General features: G+C 47.6%; 2 long non-coding RNA genes across 2 annotated transcripts; both read right to left on the reverse strand.

Annotated features, from left to right (window-relative positions):
* Positions 1–9164: 9164 nt before the first annotated feature.
* Positions 9165–11055, reverse strand: LOC131380786 (uncharacterized). The gene is made up of 2 exons (XR_009208982.1): positions 9816–11055; positions 9165–9708 (listed from the first exon to the last, which is right to left on the reverse strand). It is a non-coding gene; the product is annotated as an uncharacterized LOC131380786 (long non-coding RNA).
* Positions 11056–12222: 1167 nt separating this feature from the next.
* Positions 12223–15256, reverse strand: LOC116478947 (uncharacterized). Its single transcript, XR_009208979.1, has 3 exons — positions 15201–15256; positions 14516–14573; positions 12223–13994 (listed from the first exon to the last, which is right to left on the reverse strand). It is a non-coding gene; the product is annotated as an uncharacterized LOC116478947 (long non-coding RNA).
* Positions 15257–19701: the final 4445 nt, after the last annotated feature.

The following is a 19701-nucleotide window of genomic DNA, read 5'->3' on the forward strand; positions in this document are numbered from 1 at the left end:
CGGAACCGAAGCAGAAGACCGATCAAGGAGGTCCTGACCACAGGACTCCTATGGGTCCCAGTCTGGGTCTCCGGCAGGCCCCTCTGGTAGTCCTCTTCCTACCCGCCGTGTGGGGCTGTGCCGCCGCGGCCGCAAACGCCAGCACCTCCGCCCCAGTCCCCGCAGCCGCCGCGTCTCCGCCATTTTTTAAAGGGTTCGCAGCCTTCCTCCCCGGCCAGGGTAGCCTGGATCCAGGGTGAGTCGGCCTTGCCTGGGCGCATGCGCGGGCCCGGCCGTGGATTTCTTTCCAGTGACAGAGGCCGTGGCCGGGGGATGGGTCCCTGAGACTTGGCGAAGTAGGAGCCCTATGTCATCGTGCGTCAGAGTCGGGGCTGAGACCAGTCCTGGCCAGGCAGTTAACAGGATGGTCTCCAGAGGCCGGGATTCGCGGAGGGTACACCGGCAGGAAGGAACCCCAGGAGGAAGAAACCTCAGACAGCTGGCCGGGGAGGTAGTGCGGCATCCCAGCCTCAGGCGTGGGTGGACGGTGTGCCGGTGAGTCTCCCCAAAAGTGGTGCCCTTGCGATGTTGAGGACAGGTCTACCTGTGTGCCCGTGGGCTGCTGTTACTGGTGGGTCGCAGTTGCGGAGAGCAGAACCCCGCAGCTTCAGGGGCTCCCTGGGTGTGGGTGTTACCTGCTGTGTGTCTGTGTTCGTTACGGGTGTTTGTAAGCTTGTGTGTGTGTGTGTGTGTGTGTGTGGCTGTGGGTGTTTGTGCGCATGTGTGTCTGTGTCGCCACTTATGTCTCTCTCTTACGTCTCTCTCTCCCTTCTCGCTGTTTCCGTCGCTCTCTTTCTGTCCGTCTGAGTGTGTGTGTTTCTTGGGACACATGTGCCGTGCGCGCCGGAGGGTGGGTTTCTTTCACGTCCGCCTTTCTTCTGGTCAGCCTCTCCTCGCGTCTCTGCCTGGGTCTTCTGGACGGTTGGCAGTGGTTTTCCCGGCGGTTGCAGTTTGTGTCTGTGAAGGCCTGGGCAACATGAGAGTCTGCGTCGCAGCAGACCTGCAGGGGTTTTCATCCCCTCCCCATCTGTAGCAGCCTTTTTGCTAGGATTCAGACGACCACTCCCCAAGGAAGGACAACGGCCTCACAGGTGCTCATTGTCCAACCGCAGGAGAGTACCCGCAGACCTTCAAGAAGATGGTTCTCACTCGTGTCGCCCTTTACCCTCATTGCGAAATCTAGCCACAGCTCGACACAGGGACGGAGAAGGAAGCTGGCAACGGGATTGGGTAAACATTTCTGTGGCTCAAACGCTGGCCTTCCCTGCCAAGTGAAACGTTGGGCACTCCTCCCCGGATGGCCGTGGTGGCGGCATTGCCGCCAATCATGCCTGGGCTCTGGCCTCTGCTCTGTCCTCCCTCTTGTTCTGCCTGCCCTGAGAAGCCTAGGGGCTTCTTAGTCTGGCTCAATGTCTTCAACCCAGAAGACGTCCCAGTCCATCCGAGAGAAACTTCCTGGGGGTCGGTGTCATGATTGTTTCCCTCTCCAAACCTTTTTCATCGTGATTGGGCAGGTGTGGTGATCCTGGAGCTCTGGGCTTCCATAGCTGTCTGAGACAGGGAAGCTTTCTGGGTCTCCGTGGCCCAAGTGATGGCTGCGTGGTCGGTCCAGGAAGAGCGCTAGGCAACCCGACCATTCCTGACATTTGCCTTCTAGGAAAGGCGGTGTCACATCCCACCTGCACTTCCTCTCTGATGGTTGAGGGCCATCCGGTTCCTCTGCTCCTGTGGAAAGAGCCTTCTAGCACTGAATCTTCTGGCTGCCGTGGAGCCAAAGGGACTGGGTTTTCCTGGGTGCAGGGGAGGTGGCGTCAGGGGTACTTACCCGGTGGCGGGGTGGGCGTGTGGTGTAGTTTGTGGAAACCCCTCAGCCCCTCTGGCAGGCATCCCTGAATGTGGCTCGGATTCGGGCGCAGGCCCTGTCTGGCAGGTTTTCAGGTGCGCTTGGCTTTTGCTGTGTCCAGGACTGGTCTCAGCCCGGACTCCGACGCACGATCACACAGGGCTCCCTCTCTCACTCTTGTCTGTGTGTGCGTTGGGTCAGATTTGCTCTGTCAGCTGGCGGGCGTTTTCTTGCACGTCAGCCTTTCTTCTTGTCAGCGTCTACCCTGGTGTCTGCCTGGGTCGTACGGCCAGTTATCCATCATTTTTCCGACGGTTGCAGTTTGGGTTTGTGAGGATCTGGATGAGGTGGGGAGCGGCGTCAATCTCGTAAGGATTTAAATCACCTCTACACCCTCCGAGCCCTCTTTTTTAGGATTAAGGGCACCACACCTTAGGCAAGGATAAAAGCCTCACCAGAGAGGTCATTGTCTACCTGCAGGAGCGGTGCAGAGCAACCTCAAAGAAGATCGTTCTCATTCATCTCTGTTTCATCTCATTGAGAAATCTAGCCACAGGGTAACACAGGTTTTGAGAGGATTGGAATCGGACGTGGGAAGTATCTGTAAGTGTTCAGGCTGTGTTTGACATATCATTAAACATCGTCTAGTGAGTGTTCTGCAGATAGCTGGCATTTGTTTTACTGAATCAAGGAAAAGAAAAAATGCTGAGAAAAAATGACACAACTTGCCTGCCAGCCCATCTGATCGTTACAAAGTTGATAGTAATTTTATCTTCTCATGTAAAGGTCCTTAGCAGTGATACCTAATTTCCTAAGGTAGCCTTGCTTTATTTTGTATGATAAAGCTGTCATGCACATCAGAGTATCTGGAAATTCTTCCCAACACCCTTGACATACGTGATTAATCACATTCCCAAAATGACCTACCAAAGAAAACAACAGAAAATCATTTGTTACTTAGTTCCTTCAAATTTGTTAATTTCAGTTGTGGTTCCTTCATGCATGAAAAATCTCATGTGTGTCTGGCGGTCTTCTAGCCAAAGATTTCATCTTAAACAACCTAAGTATTGAAATGCTTGTGCCCTTTGATTAATTTTTCCTACATAAATACTTTGATAAAGAGTTACATTGAGGCCGGGCATAGTGTCTCACACCTGTAATCCCTCCTCTTTGGGAGGCTGAGGGAGGCAGATCATGAGGTCAAGAGATCCATAGACCATCCTGGCCAACCTGGTGAAACCCCATCTCCTCAGAAATACAAAGAATTAACCAGGCAAGGCCAAGCGCTGGCTTATGCCTGTAATCTCAGCACTTTGGGAGGCTGAGGCGGATGGATCACATGAGGTTAGGAGTTCAAGACCAGCCTGGCCAACATGGTGAAAACTTGGCTATATTAAATATACAAAAATTAGACCCTGAAGGTCATGTCCGAATGAAAAATACATTGTTTGGCTCAAATTGTCTGACACTAAGGAACAGTGCAGACTGGCCAAGTGAGGTGTCTCACACCTGTAATCCCGTCACTTTGGGAGGCCGAGGCGGGTGGATCACCTGAGGTCAGAGGATCAACACCAGCCTGACCAACATGGTGAAACTCCGTCTCTACTAAAACAAAGTACAAGGAAATTACCCGGGCGTGGTGGTGCACGCCTGCAAATCCCAGCTATTTGGGAGGCTGAGGCAGGAGAATCGCTTGAACCCGGGTGGCGGAGGTTGCGGTGAGGAGAGATCACACCACTGCACTCCAGCCTGGGCAACAAGAGCAAAACTCTGTCTCAAAAAAAAAAAAAAAAAAAAATAGTTCAAAGTTAGTTAGGGCACATTTATTTTCAGAGAAGCAAGGAATCTTGAATTTTGGGTGAAATGTCCCAATTGCCAGAAGCTGAAAATGCTCTCAAATGTAAAATTCAGGTCAGACTATATCAAGCTTCTCCTAGTTCTCTGTGTGAACAGCTAGTCTGTATCTTCACCTATGCATATTTAAAAATCAACGTTAAGAAGGCCCTTGGCCATCATAATCCTTCCACACTGTAGCAAGAGCCCAGCCTCAGACTATGCTTCCTTCGGCCTCCCACTGGAATGTCTTCCCCCGAATCTCCAAGGTACCAAACCGGTCAGGGGCAGCTGAGACAGCCCTACTTGTGGGAATCCTCCCCAAGCCCTTGAAATCACAGGCATCTCTGTTTTCCCTGCCCTTCATCCACGTCACTGAACAATTAAGCGCACACATCTCTGTACTTTTATTAAACCGTTCCATGTGTGTTTACAATTAACTACTTCATGAATGACTGCGGTATGGATGCAGCAGAAAGGAATGCTGAGGGAGGACTCCTGTTAGAATGAGCCACTCTTCCAGGACTAGGAATGAACTTTCCCCAGTACCAACCAGGCAGCCTCCAGGGCAAGAAAAGGTAACGGGATCCATCCTGTTGACAGTCAAGATGGAATTACAGGTAATTCTCACCTCTTTTTTTGACTCTCAGGTGGAAACCCCCTCCCCACGAGGTGAAGCGGAGTCTGCTCCAGAGCCCCATAGTTAGGGTCGGGGATGTCACAGAAATCACCAGGGCAGCCAATTCCCATCGAGAGGGGGCCCAGGATGACCCAGCACCCTCAAGCTCAGCTCCAAGCTCGGGCCAGGGAGGGAAGCCCTTGTCCCCAAGCAACAGAGTGAGGGTTTGTCTCTAACCCTGTGGGCTCCAGTGAAAGGAAAATGGCCTGGAGGCACTCCCAGGAGAGCATCCGAGATCCCAGACAGCTCTACACTCCCAGCCTGCGTTCCCGTGAGTAACACAGGGACACACAGAGGGGCATGCTGACTGCCTATAGAGGACTCACAGAACGCGGATGCAGCTGCGGATCCTGAAGCCAGTCAGGTAACGAGGCACAGAGGTGTGGGGAAGACCTGGAGGGAGGCCTCCCTGGGTGCCAACCAGCCTAACCAGCCGGGGCCACCGACCAGAAGTGCTTCTGACATTAACGCGACACACGAAAGGAGTGTAGGGTGGGTAGTAGAAGTGACTGCAGAGGCCTCTGGGGATTGTAGTTTTGGAGCTAGAGGCGGGCAAGCAGTTGGCTTTGCCCACAGAGGGTGCCTCTCACATTTGCACAGCGCACACAACCAAGCTTAGGAGTCCCCTGTTAAGATGCCCAAGTGACATGGACAAGTTTCTCCTCTGCGACCCAATGAGATCTGCTGACCGCGACAGCATCGCGGGACCGTGGAAGGATTCTGGAAAATGTGGTCCCGGTTGGCCAGTGTGCACTGACCTACGCCTGCAGGTGAGCTGAGCTCACCACGCAAGTCTCCACCCTGGGGTGCCCTTTCCTAGCAGATGCCAGGTTGGGGCAGAAGTGGCTCAGAGGCGATGCTCTCCCGGGACTCCCAGTTTGGGGCGACACCGGCCCTGTGTCCCCTAGAGTAGGAGCGTGTACCAGGACGGGGAACCCCAAGGCTGTTTTCAGGGAGAACAAGATTGGCTTGGGGCAAACTCTCAAAATGGAGATGGGGAGAGTCTGGTCGCGTTTCCCCAGGATTTTAGGGGATGCAGGCTGGACTTGGGTGAACAGCAAAAGATCCCCTGGTGATAGTGGTGGTGAGGATCAGAGGCTTGAGCCAGAAATTCCCGAGGTGTTTTTTGTTTCGTTTTGTTTCTCAGAGTCTCGCTCTGTCTCCCAGACTGTGGTGCAATGGTGCGATCTCTGCTCATTGCAACTTCCACCTCCTGGGGTCAAGTGATTCTCCTGCCTCAGCCTCCCAAGTGGTTGGGATTATAGGCACCCGCCGCCGTGCCCAGCTAATTTGTGTGTGTGTGTGTGTGTGTGTATTTTTAGTAGAGACAGTGTTTTGCCACATTGCCCGGCCGGTCTCAAACTCCTGACCTCAAGTGATCCACCTGCCTCGGCCTCCCAAAGTGCTGAGATTACAGGCGTGAGGCCCCACGCCCAGCTCATTTTTATCTTTTCTCTTACAGGTTTTTCTCTTACAGGTGCAGCTTGAAGGAGACTTCTGGAGGGTGGGGTGGTGTTGAAGAGGAGGCACAATTGTAACCGTTTTGTTCAACATGGGTGTTTTCTTTATGCATTAATTTGTATTTTTAAAGATATTACATTAAAAATTTCTTTATCTTGATTACTGAGTTTTTCTAGTGCTCCTTTAAATTGTCTATCCACAGTCCTGAGCCTTGATACAACGTGAGGGCCTGGCCTCTGGGCATCAAGCAGCCAGAAAGTCCCTTAGGAGCTTTCTCTGAATTGTTGAATTGTGACTGATCTTTTCCTCTCCTGACTTCCTTAATATCCACAATTTCCTCGTAACCATCCCTCCAAAGCCACACCCACAAGGCACCTCCAAGACCTATCATAAAGCAGATATTCAAGGATTAGTTTTTTTTTTTTTTTTTTTTTTTTTTTTTTTTTTTTTTTGAGACGGAGTCTCGCTCTGTCACTCAGGCTGGAGTGCAGTGGCGCAATCTCGGCTCACTGCAAGCTCCGCCTCCCGAGTTCACGCCATTCTCCTGCCTCAGCCTCTCCGAGTAGCTGGGACTACAGGCGCCCGCCACCACGCCCGGCTAATTTTTTGTATTTTTAGTAGAGACGGGGTTTCACCGTGGTCTCGATCTCCTGACCTCGGGATCCACCCGCCTCGGCCTCCCAAAGTGCTGGGATTACAAGCGTGAGCCACCGCGCCCGGCCAAGGATTAGTTTTAAATCTTCACAGCCCACCCATTCCAGAATGTCTTCCCACATCGCTTTGCTTGGAGAAGTAAAAAACAAGGTTTGCATGTTGAGTATCAGCCTCTTCCATTGGGAGGGTGTTTAGGAAGGAGGATCAGCTGAGAGCCCTATTCCAGTCCAGGTAAACGACCTTGCCAAAGATCTAATATCCACAAATGTAGAACGCTTGTAACAGAACTCAGTGGGAACCAAAGTCAGGCATGGGGCTGGGCTTTAAGGAGCACAAATGAAAAGGAGAGACTAGAAAACTTCAGAAAGGTATGGGCGGGGGGTGTTGGGGGGGACAGGGGACAGTGAGGATGTGGGATCCCGAGAAAATCCAAATCCCTACATGTACAAAGGCTGTAAAGAGAGACCCGGGCAGATGGGGTATCTGCAATAAATCAAACATAATGTGACAGCGGGTCAAGTGATAAGGCGACTCTGGAAAAACAGAACAAGCAGCAAAAGGAGCAGTATCAAACTCCACAGAAATTCACAAACATCAAGACACTAAGAAAGCTGCATTCATTTAAATCAAGGTGACAGGCTGGGCGCAGTAGCTCACGCCTGTAATCCTAGCACTTTGGGAGTCCAAGGCAGGCAGATCACTTGAGGTTCAAGACCAGCCTGACCAACATGGTGAAAGCTTGTCTCTGCTAAAAATACAAAAATTAGCCGGGCGTGGTGGCAGGTGCCTGTAATCCCAGCTACTCAAGAGGCTGAGGCAGGAGAATCACTCGAACCTGGGAGGCGGAGGTTGTAGTGAGCAGAGATCATGCCATTGCACTCTAGCCTCGGGGACAGAGCAAAACTCCGTCTCAAATAAATAAAGGTGACAGTTACTGAGTGCTGTGGGCCAGGTACAACGATACACCCTCACCTGGGTTACCCTCGTGAATCTGAATCACTTGTGATATCTGTGCTTTAAGGAGTCCTATTTCCCACAGTCAGCTGGCATGAGATGTGAAAATCCATCTAAATTATAAACAGAGTGAAAAAAAAATAACTAGTGATGCCCATGTAGGGAACATGTCTAGTTAAAAGTAACATAGCTAAAAATCAGCAAAAAGAAATTTAAAAAATATTTTTTGAAATTAAAAGCCACTTAAACCACTGTGTCACTGATGAGTTAAAAGAAGAAACTGACCTGCAAACCAGGAAATACATGGGAAGAAGCAATAGTGAAAATGCTTCAGATCTAAACCTGTGGAATGAGGCTACCTCAGTGTCCAAAAATATCACTTAAATATAGTTCCAAGGGGTGGGGTGCGGTGACTCATGCCTGTAACCCCAGTAATTTGGGAGGCCGAGGCGGGCTGATCACTTGAGGTCAGGAGTTCGAGACCAACCTGGCTGACATGGTGAAACCCCGTCCCTACTAAAAATACAAAAATTAGCTGGGTGTGGTGGTGCGCGCCCATAATCCCAGCTACTTGGGAGGCTGAGGCAAGAGAATTGCTTGAGCCCAGGAGGCAGAGGTTGCAGTGAGCCAAGATGGCACCACGGTACTCCGGCCTGGGCAACAGAGCGAGACTCTGTCTCAAAAACAAACCAAAAATTTCCAAAGAGTAAACTACCTACCAAGAGTTACAGAATCAGACTAACACCACAGCTGGAGGAAAGCTTTTAGCCTGAAAGTAGCCTATGACTTAGAAATTAAGGCAAAAAACTAAGGAGTAAGAAGTTATCCTTCAGGTTAGAAAACCAACAGCATAACAGGAAATGAGAGAGGGAAGAAATAATCAGATGGGGCTTACGGGGATGAAGGAGGCAGGATGAGCATGTGAAGTCTGTGCATAAAGTCACTCCCTAAGGACAGTCCCTGGGAGGAAGGTGGGTGCACAACAATCGAGCTAGATGTAGAGAGTGTACAAGGCAATCCTGGAGGGTACATTCAGGAGTTGACGGCGGATAAGAAAACAGGAGGAAAGTCAAGTGTGGAGCCTTTCCTGTCCCTAGCATGGAAGACAGCAGGAGCTGGTGAGTGAAAGTGATAAACAGCATTCTCATCACAAAAAAAGGTCAAGGATTTGAGGTAATGGATAGGATCATTTGATTCTCATTCCACACTGTATTGAAAAATCACAACATCGTTTTATACCCCATAAATATATACAATTTAGAAAATACATAAAAGCAAGAAAAACATGAAAAACTATTCTTTGAAATATTTTTCAAACATGCAATTTATGGGGTACAACCTAATTTGTCTATATATATACACGTTTTTTAAACAGGGAGTCAATAAACACAGGAAACAGCCCCTTGGGAGGGAGATAAGGAAAATGGGCATAATCTGCCCTTAGAAAGACACAGCATTGAAATCCATGCATGTGAGAACTCCAGGGTTCAAGGTAAGACTGGGGGTCAGTGAAGAACAGCCAGCTTATCACCTATAGCCACAGGGTGGCAGCAAAACCCACTGCTCCAGCCTGAGCTGGCCAGAGAGAGAACATTCAAGAAAAGCTGGGACTTCCCGGAAGGCCTGAGACCTGCAGGTCCCACACTGAAGTCCAGTGAGGGAGGAAGGTCCGATGTAAGGAGAAAAAACACCATAGAGGTGTAGTTGAAATGAAACATTTAATAGTTATTAAATTGTCATTGTACTACAGGTAAAAGTAGGTAAAATGACAGAAAATGAGAGGAATGACCAAGACACCATAGATATGTAATGATAGACAATGACATGATGTGGCGTGTTCACCCACACATGCAGACTTTATATGTTCACATAAACATTTATCTGCATGCATCACCCCATAGAGATGTTTACACAAACTGCACTGACACTGTGAAGTCAACGAGGAGATAAAGTAAAAATCAAATAGTTATGGAGACGGTTGGTCTGTTTAGTGGGAAACCCTTCAGAACAGGCACACAGCATCTCCCCTCCCTTCTGAATACCATCCATAGCCTGCAGGAGTTGGCAAATCACAGCCTGGGCCACCCTTCCCAGAATGTCACAAACATGGACGTGCAGACAACAGAACTCACCAGATACTCAAGCTGGGTGATGCGGGGCTCTGAGGACATGCTTCAAGTAAGAGGGACTAGAAAACTCCCTGAGGGAGCAACAGGGATCGGGGATTCCAGGAGGATCCAGGGGCCTGTGCAAAGACCAAGCAGTGAGCACACATTTGTGTCAGTGATTCGGTGGCATGAACTCAACACCATCTAATACAGCAGCTCACATTTCTGTGTGCATCAGACTCACCTGGGGGGCTTGTTAAATACAGATTGTTGGGTCTCACTCCTAGTGTTTCTTCTTCTGTATTCTGGGGTGCAGCCTGTGAATCTGTATTTCCAGCATGATTTTCAGGTGCTACTGATACTGCTGGTCCAAGGACCACACTCTGATCTAATTTAGCACCAGGTTAGGGGAGGTACTAAAGAGCAAAGAAGCAACAGAAGAAGGGACCTGAAGCCTGTAGGGGCTTCTCTGTAAACTCCTCAAACATAAAAGCCTTCAAGATACTCAAACAGCATTTACAGCATCACGTCTACAAATACAAGGCGCCACCCAGGGAGTGCTCCATCAAGTAGAGAGAAGAGCCCACTGAGTGTCCCTGTCTTAGTCCGTTTGTGTTGCTATAACAGAATACCACAGACTGGGTGATTTATAAGCAAGAGTTCACTTGGTTTACAGTTTTGGACACTGGGAAAGTGAGGGGCCTGCATCTGGTGAAGGTCTTGCTGTGCCGTCCTATGGTGGAAGGTGGAACGGCAAGAGTGACCACATGTGAGAGGGGGGAGGGGGAAGAGAGAAAGGGAAGGAAGCCAACCTCATCCTTTTATCAGGAACCCACCCCCAAGATATCTAACCCACTCTACCTTCATCCATTCATGAGGGCAGAGCCTTCATGACCTAATCACCTCTTAAAGGTTCCACTGGTCAACACTGTTGCATTAGGGGTTGAGTTTCCAACACATGAACTTCGGGGAACACATTCAAACCACAGCAGTCCTCATGTAAACCTTCCAGAAAATCTGTGTGCCTGGCACTCTGGAATCCCTCTTTTCCACCCCTTCTCCCTGCAACTCTAACATCGTGTTCCCTCATCATTTTCCATTTGAGCATAGGAAAAAAAGCAATCACTACACCCATTTCTTATGAACCTTTCCAACATTAAAATAATTCTGTCACTCACATAGAAATTTGTAAAAATAAATTTTCATTTTTGATATGAGCGAATGTTAAATTTTTTTTTTTTTTTGAGAAGGATTTTTGCTCTGTGGCCCAGGCTGGAGTCAAGTGGCGAGATCTCAGCTCACTGCAACCTCTGCCCCTGGGTTCAAGCGATTCTCCTGCCTCAGCCCCCCAAGTAGCTGGGATTACAGGCGTGCACCACCACACCTGGCTAATTTTGTATTTTTAATAGAGATGGGGTTTTCCCGTGTTGGCCAGGATGGTCTCAAACCCCTGACCTCAGGTGATCTGCCCGCCTTGGCCTCTCAAAGTGCTGGGATTACAGGCATGAGCCACTACGCCTGGCCCTGAATATGAAATTCTGTATTAGTTTAATGAAATATCTATAATATATAGAAAATAAAATTACCAAAAATGTTCAATGATGCAAAGCAACACATACAGTGAGATATTACATCCTAAAATATATAGACCTAAATATGTTATTTTAAAAATCAAGCAGAAACATATGGGGCTCTATACACACCTTTTAAAATAAGCTTTCTGGCCAGGCGCGGTGGCTGATGCCTGTAATCTCACACTTTGGGAGGCCGAGGCAGGCGGATCACCTGAGGTCAGGAGTTCGAGACCAGCCTGGCCAACATGGTGAAACCCCGTCTCTACTAAAAATAACAAAAATTAGCTGGGCATGGTGGTGGGCACCTGTAATCCCAGCTACTCGAGAGGCTGAGGCAGGGAGAACTACTTGAACCCGGGAGGCAGAAGTTGCAGGGATCCAAGACGTGCCATTATACTCCAGCCTGGGAGACAGAGTGAGACTCCATCTCAAAACAATTAATTATAGGCCAGGCACGGTGGCTCATGCCTGCAATCCTAGCACTTTGGGAGGCTACGGCGGGTGGATCACGAGGTCAGGAACTCGAGACCATCATGGCTAACATGGTGAAACCCCGTCTCTATGAAAAATACAAAAAATTAGCCAGGCGTGATGGCGGGCGCCTGTAGTCCCAGCTACTCAGGAGGCTGAGGGAGGAGAATGACGTGAACCTGGGAGGTGGAGCTTGCAGTGAGCAGAGATCGCACCACTGCACTCCAGCCTGGGCAACAGAGAGAGACTCCGTCTCAAAAAAAAAATAATAAAATTAATTATAATAATAAAATAAAATAAGCTTTCTAGGTTGGGCACGGTGGCTCACCCCTGTAATCCCAGCACTTTGGGAAGCTGAGGCGGGCAGATCACTTGAGGTCAGGAGTTCGAGACCAGCCTAGCCAAAATGGCAAAACTCTGTCTCTACTAAAAAGACAAAAATTAGCCAGGCGTGGTGGTGCACATCTGTAATCCTGGCTACTCGGGAGGCTGAGACAGGAGAATCACTTGAATCTGGAAGGCAGAGGCTGTAGTGAGCTGAGATCGCACCACTGCACTCCAGTCTGGGTGCCAGAGGAAGACTCTGTCTCAAAAAAAAAAAAAAAAAATTTCTAGTTTAACTCTAGAATTAATTTGAAATTCTGTCAAGAAAGAGGTACTCAAAAAACATGAGAAGTATGTAAGTCACTAATGTATCAAAGAAAACAATCATTCTTGTATTGCAAATAAATACCCAACCAAGACAAAAGGTCACGTCACATCTTATGGGAAAAGACTGAAAAGAGGGTGAAAGGAAAACTGCGACCCTGGAATGTAAGACAGAAAAAAATCAGGGCAGGATGTTAAGGAATTGGAAATAATTCTCCATATTAAAGGATCACAAGAGACAGGAAGAGAGGAGAGAGGGACACGATAGTCACAGACTGCACGATAGTCACAGACTACTGTGGGGTAGATGGGAATAAAGGAGGCAGAGAGAGCAGTGGGGATGTACTTAAAATCACCCTCCAGAGCTGTGCTGTCCAATAAGGCAGCCACTTGCCACAAGTGGCTGCTGAGCACTTGAAAGATGGCTAGTCCAACCTGAGAAATGCTGTAAGTGGAAAACACATTTAAAAAAAAACTCTGAATACTCAGTACAAAAGAAAGACTGGGCCAGTGTGGTGGCTCACATCTGTCATCCCAGCACTTTGGGAGGCCAAGGTGGGTGGATCACTTGAGCTCTGGGGTTCAAGACCAGCCTAGACAACATGCCGAAACCGTCTTAACAAAAAAATACAAAAATTATTCAGGCGTGGTGGCACACATTTGTGGCTCCAGCTACTTGGGAGGCTGAGGTGGGAGGATCATTTCGGCCCCGGAGGTCGAGGCTGCAGTAAGCTGAGATTGTGCCACTGCACTCCAGCCTGGCTGACAGAGTGAGACCCTGTCTTTAAAAAAGAAAAAAAAAAAAAATTAGCATGGCACGGTGGTGTGTGCCTGTAGTCCGAACTACTAGGAAGGCTGAGGTAGGAGGATCTCTTGAGCCCAGGAGTCTGAGACTGCAGTGAGCTATGCTGGTGCCACTGCATTCCAGTCTGGGCAACAAAGCAAGACCCTGTCTCAAAAACAGAAAAGAGACTGTAAAGTGCCTCATTAATAATTTTTATTTTGATAAGATGTTGAAGTGACATTTTGGATAATGCTAACATTTTAGGTGAAATAAAATATAAATTTCACCTGTTTCTTTTTCATTTTTCTAAAGTGACTACTAGAAAATCTAAAATGACGTATGTGACTGGCATTTTATTTCTATTGGAAACTACTGTTCTAGAGAGAAATGGTCTCTAGGGAGGCAGAAACATGAGAACCACAAGAGAGGTGGATGGAGGGAAGCGACAGACACATCTGGTGGGTACCTTCAGGTGCTGACAGCGGGAACCCAGGAGATTCGGGTATGGACAGGCCCCCATCTATGCACAGCAGGAGAGTAGCAAGGCTGACACTAGGGGTGCTGAGCTGACATACAGAACTATTCAGCTTTATAAACATGTGAAAAACATACCGCTAAGTCACTGACACTCCACAGAACAAATCATAATAGAAATGAAAAAACAGCCGGGCGCAGTGGCTCAGGCCTGTAATCCCCAGCACTTTGAGAGGCCGAGGTGGGTGGATCACAAGGTCAGGAGATGGAGACCATCCTGGCTAACATGGTGAAACCCTGTTTCTACTAAAAATACAAAAACAAAATTAGCCAGGCATGGTGGTGGGAGCCTGTAGTTCCAGCTACTCCGGGTGCTGAGGTGGGAGAATGGCGTGAACCCGAGAGGCAGAGCTTGCAGTGAGCCGAGATCGCCACACTACACTCCAGCCTGGGCAACAGAGAGAGACTCCATCTAAAAAAAAAAAAAAAAGAGAGAATTAATCATGATGGAAAATATAAAACACTTCTCCATTAACATTAAAGAAAATTCTAACAACCAAAACGTTTGGAATTAGGGTAACTGAAATGGCAGTTTAATCCTCCTCAAGGAATTTTAATTTCTCACAGTACTTTAACGCCAGGGGTAGAAAATTATTTTTTATAGCGTTTCACAAGCATTAAAGTTAAAAATCCAAATCACGTTTTTCTCTGACAGGAACTCCTCCTCAAAACAGAAGAAGCCTACAGGACTTTAACCCGGAAACTACTCAGGGAATCTGGAATATTCCTTCCGGGGATATCTGCAATTGAAACCTGGCAGTAATTTAAAAAAAAAGACAACTCTTGGGGTATGGTTGGAGCCTGAGGTCTACAGATGGATCATTTTATATGCTGAGGTCTGAACAAGATGATTTTAACCCTTTAAAATCATGGAAACAAAATAAAACAGAATAAATTAGAAGACAACACAGATGAGTGGTTGAAAGGGCCTACTTGCTGTGTTTCCTCTGGTCTTCAGGTCTCCTCACTGCAGCGGGATCCAGGCGCAGCTCTAGACCAAGAAATGGGAGGATTTTAGAGTGACTGGTGATTTCTCTATCATAAACAGTTAGTAAACATTCTCCCCAGTTTATGTAAAAAGTAACAAAACCATTGCAGATGACACTGGGTAACACATATACTATCTGCCAAATACCTACCCACAAGCTCAACAATTTTAAACTGTTAGGATCATTGGCTCTAATCACCATGACATGAGGTCCCAACCAAACCGTCAAGCACTAAACAGAATGTTTCCACTCCTAATCCACTGTATGGAGAAGCACAGAGCTTACCCACTGGGGCGCTGCATCAGAAGAGACACACATGCACCGGGGTTTGCGTTTGAATGGAGCAATCAAACTACCATCCCCACAGCTCCTCTGCTCATGGGCACTGCAGTCTGTGGCCTCATGTCCCTTGGGGGATGCAGTGGGAAGGTAACCCACATGCCAGTGACACCATCAAGAAAGAGACACTGTGGCACTTTGCCCTGATTTCTCAGGGGCCTTTTCTCTTTTCCCTTTGGGTTGTTTAGACTTCCCTACTGTCCACCTGACCACTCTCGTGCTGCCCAAAACCATAGCTTAAGTCATCAGCTAGGCGTTTCTTGGTGTAACTATTAAAAGGTGAGCCTTACCTGTTCAAACTCTAGAGAGATTTGTTCAAAATCTGGACCTAGAAGAATAAATAAACAAGATTTGCCTGAGTAGGTTTGGCTTTTTCCTTCTTGGGGGAAGCCCTTAAGAAGTATCAGCCCCTTGGCCAGGTGCCCACCTGTAATCCCAGCACTTTGGGAGGCCGAGGCGGGCGGATCACCTGAGGTCAGGAGTTCAAGACCAGCCTGGCCAACACGATGAAACCCCATCTCTACTAAAAATATAAAAAAACTAGCCGGGCGTGGTGGTGGGCACCTGTAATCCCAGCTACTCTGGAGGCTAAGGCAAGAGAATTGCTTGAACCCATGAGACGGAGGTTGCAGTGAGCCAACACGGTGCCACTGAACTCCAGCCTGGGAGACAGAGTGAGACTGTTTCAAAAAAAAAAAAAGAAATATCAGACCGTTTGCCCAACAACTCCTTGTGACCCTCCTTCAGGAACACAGGGCAAATCCCCCTGGCTCCACACACTATAGTGCAGGACAGACCCACAGAGAACAAGACCCAAGAGAACCCACCGTAATACAAACTCAGGGCGGGATTTCCACCATCGAATGCTCAAGCTTGCAGTGGGTGGGGGAGGGTGGTGGGTCCTGAGCTCCAGATTTTCGTGGAGGTGGGAGGTAGGCATCAGGCTTTGAGGAGATGTTACATCTGTGCAAACTCACACACAATGAAGATTACACCAGGTCGGGTGAGATGGTTCAGAAATGACAGAAAGCAGAGGAAGAAGCTGAAAATATGGGCTTCTCTGTAAACTGTGAGGACAGTAAATGCCAGCAACACCCCAGGAAGTGTTTACAACCGCATTTCTTCAATTAACAGGGCAAAGTTAGAGCAGCAACAACCAGACAAGAGCCAGGCACTTCCCCTGGGGCAACTGATGTAACCTGGAAATCAGTGGCCCTCAGTGTCACCATTTCATGATGAATGAAATATACACAGAAGTTCATTGATGGGTTTGGCATCACAAAGCTAATAAATAAAGCCAGAGTCCCAGGCATATACTGAATGCTCATTGACTGAAAATCAACTTCACTGGATAAGCACAAAGGAACTCACTTTCCACATCCCTTAAGATATCCTCTCTGGTGGGTATTTGCTTTGTAAATTACATACGACAGAAGAAAAAGAAGGAAATGAAAACTCAGGAAAGTAAACACACTTCCAAACTCATGAATAGTAAAATACGGAAATATCCCTGAGAATCTTTGAGAATATCCAAAGAAAATGCAATATAGGAAGGTAAAAAGGCCATCTGGCAAAGCCTACAAAATGAGTCCAAAATATGGTTCACAAGGAAACTTACCTTCCAATGCATCCAAAACAGAAGAACAGCAAAAGAAGCTCCTGATTCCTACTGAGGTGAGAACAATATCAGCACAAACAGAAGGAAATCAGGCAAAAAAAAAAAGTTACAGGCCAATTTCTAAACCGCTGTTAGATCTAGAACAAATGAGAAAGTCCTGCCCTAACCAATAAACCAGAGTAAACACTGTGCATTTCAAACACTGGGGGACGTGGGCGGGGGTGAGCCTGTTCTGTACAGGACCCTTCTAACATATGGGAGAGTCTTTGACCCCTCCTCAGAATAATGCCATAAACTACAAATAACACAATTCATAGAATTTCAAAGGAGACCAATTACTTAGAAATGCAGCTATCAGGATGCTTTAATTTTTTCTGACATATTAATAGGCATGTTGCTGTGGTAGTTTTAAAAAATAGCTGAACATTTCTTGCCACTCCTCCGAGAGGCAGAATCGATGTCCTGTCTCCCAGATCCTGGGTGGATTTGTTGTGCTACCTCATAAAAGACCACACAGCATCCACCCTGGAGCCCTGTGCCACCTAAGAATTCTGACTACCCTGAGGCTGCCAGGCTGTAAGGAAGTCAAGGCCATATGGAAACACTACATATAGGCACTCAGTCCCAGCTCACCCCCTCTTCCAACATCCCAAGCCAGGTATCAGATGTGAGAGAACAAGCCTCCAAATGGTTCCAGACCCCAGCTGTTGAGTCTTCCACGCTGAGGCCAGACATCATGGACAGAGACAAGTGGGCTACCCTTGTGCCCTGTCTGAAATCCTGACCATGACCATGAGAATCCACAAACATAATAAAATGATTGTTTGAGCCACTAAATTTTGGTGTAATTTCTGACATAGTAATAGTGCCTATAACAGCCACCTTAACACATTAAATAACAATAGCAAGTAGCAAGTCATCACTGGGAACTGTTACTTGGAATTGTCTTGGGAAGCAGTGACAACCATGAAGGCTATTTGGAGATGCTGTCAGATGACATAAAAACTGCTGTGGTCTCACTGCTAACGATGCCCCGTACCAGAGGGGTCTACAGCCTATATTCAAGATGGAAGGAAACACTATATTTTGGTTAGAGGAATGTGATTTATATACATATAAATCAGCTGGGTGTGGTGGATCACACCTGTAATCCCAGCACTTTTGGAGGCTGAGGCGGGCGGGTCACCCAAGGTCTGGAGTTCGAGACCAGCTTGACCAACATGAAGAAACCCCATCTCTACTAAAAGTACAAAATTAGCTGGGCGTGGTGGCGCATGCCTATAATCCCAGCTACTCGAGAGGCTGAAGCAGGAGAATCGCTTGAACCCGGGAGGCGGAAGTTGCAGTGAGCCAAGATTGCACCATTGCACTCCAGCCTGGGCAACAAGAGCGAAATTCCTTCTCAAAAAAATAAATAAATAATCAAAACCAGTATTATAGTTGATAAAGGAAATCCCAAAACCTCCTTAACTGGTTTCTTTCACAAAAGTTACTCTACATACATGCTCTAAAAATAAGACTTCAAAGGCATTGGGGAAAATACTACCACTGTCGTACCTGAGCAAGTTAAAGAAAACGCCGCACTTTGAGACGAATTAAGAATCCGTTTATTTAGCCGGTGGCCAAGAGACGGCTAACGCTCAAAATTCTCTCGGCCCTGAAGAAAGGGGCTAGATTTGCTTTTATACTTTGGTTTAGAAAGGGGAGGGGGGGTCTAGTTAAAACAATTTTACAGAAATAAAGTAGGCAAAAAAAGTTAAAAGGATAAATGGTTACAGGAAAGTAAATAGTTTCAGGTGCAGGGGCTTTAAGATTATTACAAAGTGGTAGACGCGGGGCTTTTGGGCGTAATCAATCGGACGAATTCCTGGGAACTGCGGATATAGCTTGCCACAGTATCTTATCAGTTAATTGCATTCTCGGATGTGCTGGGAGTCAGCTCGCACAAGTTAAGTCCTTGAGGAAGGGGCTGCCAGTGAAAGCCAAGATGGAGTCCATCTGGTGCCCTTAGCGAAGGGAGAGTCAATTCAGGTGGAAACAAGGCTAGGTGATTAAAGGGAAGGGAGGGTCTAAAAACAGGGTTAGTAAAAACCAGATTGGGCATTACATTCCCCATTTGTGTTTTTGGGGAATCAAATCATTGATTCCTCAGTTATAACAAGGGGGGCTTATATTGAGTCTTAAGATACATAAGTTTGACAGAAGCTATGCATTGTTTTACAAAATTAAGAAAAAGAATTAATCTAATGGCTTCATCCAACTTAGGCGCAGTTTTAAGGGGCTTGACCCAGCCCCGGGGACCCATGTTTCTAGTTGGGCTCTGTTGGCCTTGATGCGGGAGTGATGAATCCAAGCAGGAATGCCGTCCACCTTCAGAGCCGTTGGCGTTGTGAGGATGATGGCGTGAGGTCTCTTCCAAGCAGGAGTGAGTCCTTCTCTCTGGAACTTTTTAACAAACACCAGGTCAGCTGGCTGAAATGAATGGCAGGGCCCCATCTGTTCAGGAATTGGATTGGGATGGGCTCCTCAAACAAGTGGCAGGATGATATCTTGTAGCTGTTGGAGAGACTGTAGGTACTGTAATAAATTAGTTTGTGATATTTTTGCCAGTTGGGCACCTCTTAGCTTAGGCAAGATAGGCGGCACCCTCCCATACATGATTTTAAAAGGTAAGAACCCAGCCTGGTAAGGGGTACACCTTACTCTAAGTAGGGCTAAAGGAAGGAGACTTACCCAATTTACACCGGTTTTTAAGATTAATTTTGTTTTTTAGGGTGCAGTTCATGCGTTCTACCTGCCCAGAGCTCTGGGGTCGATAGGCACAATGGAGCTTTCATTGAATGTTTAACGCCTTACTGACCGACTGAGCTATAGATGAGATGAAGGCCGGTCCATTATCAGACCCTATGGCAACAGGCAGCCCATGTCAAGGGATGATTTCATTGAGTAAAAACTTAACTACCATATTGGCAGTTTCATTTTTGGTAGCAAATGCCTCAGTCCATCCAGAGAAGTTGTCTACCGGTACTAGAAGGTATTTGTACCCAGCCCGGTGTGGTTTTACTTATGTAAAGTCAATTTCCCACTATTCTCCTGGTGAGTTTTCTTGGAGACGGTGGCCTGGGCTGCTGGGTTTAGGACCTTGTTCGGAATTTACCTGGGCGCAGGTTTTG

This window comes from Hylobates moloch, unplaced genomic scaffold (assembly GCF_009828535.3).
Source record: "Hylobates moloch isolate HMO894 unplaced genomic scaffold, HMol_V3 SCAFFOLD_12, whole genome shotgun sequence".
Taxonomy (NCBI): Eukaryota; Metazoa; Chordata; class Mammalia; order Primates; family Hylobatidae; genus Hylobates; species Hylobates moloch.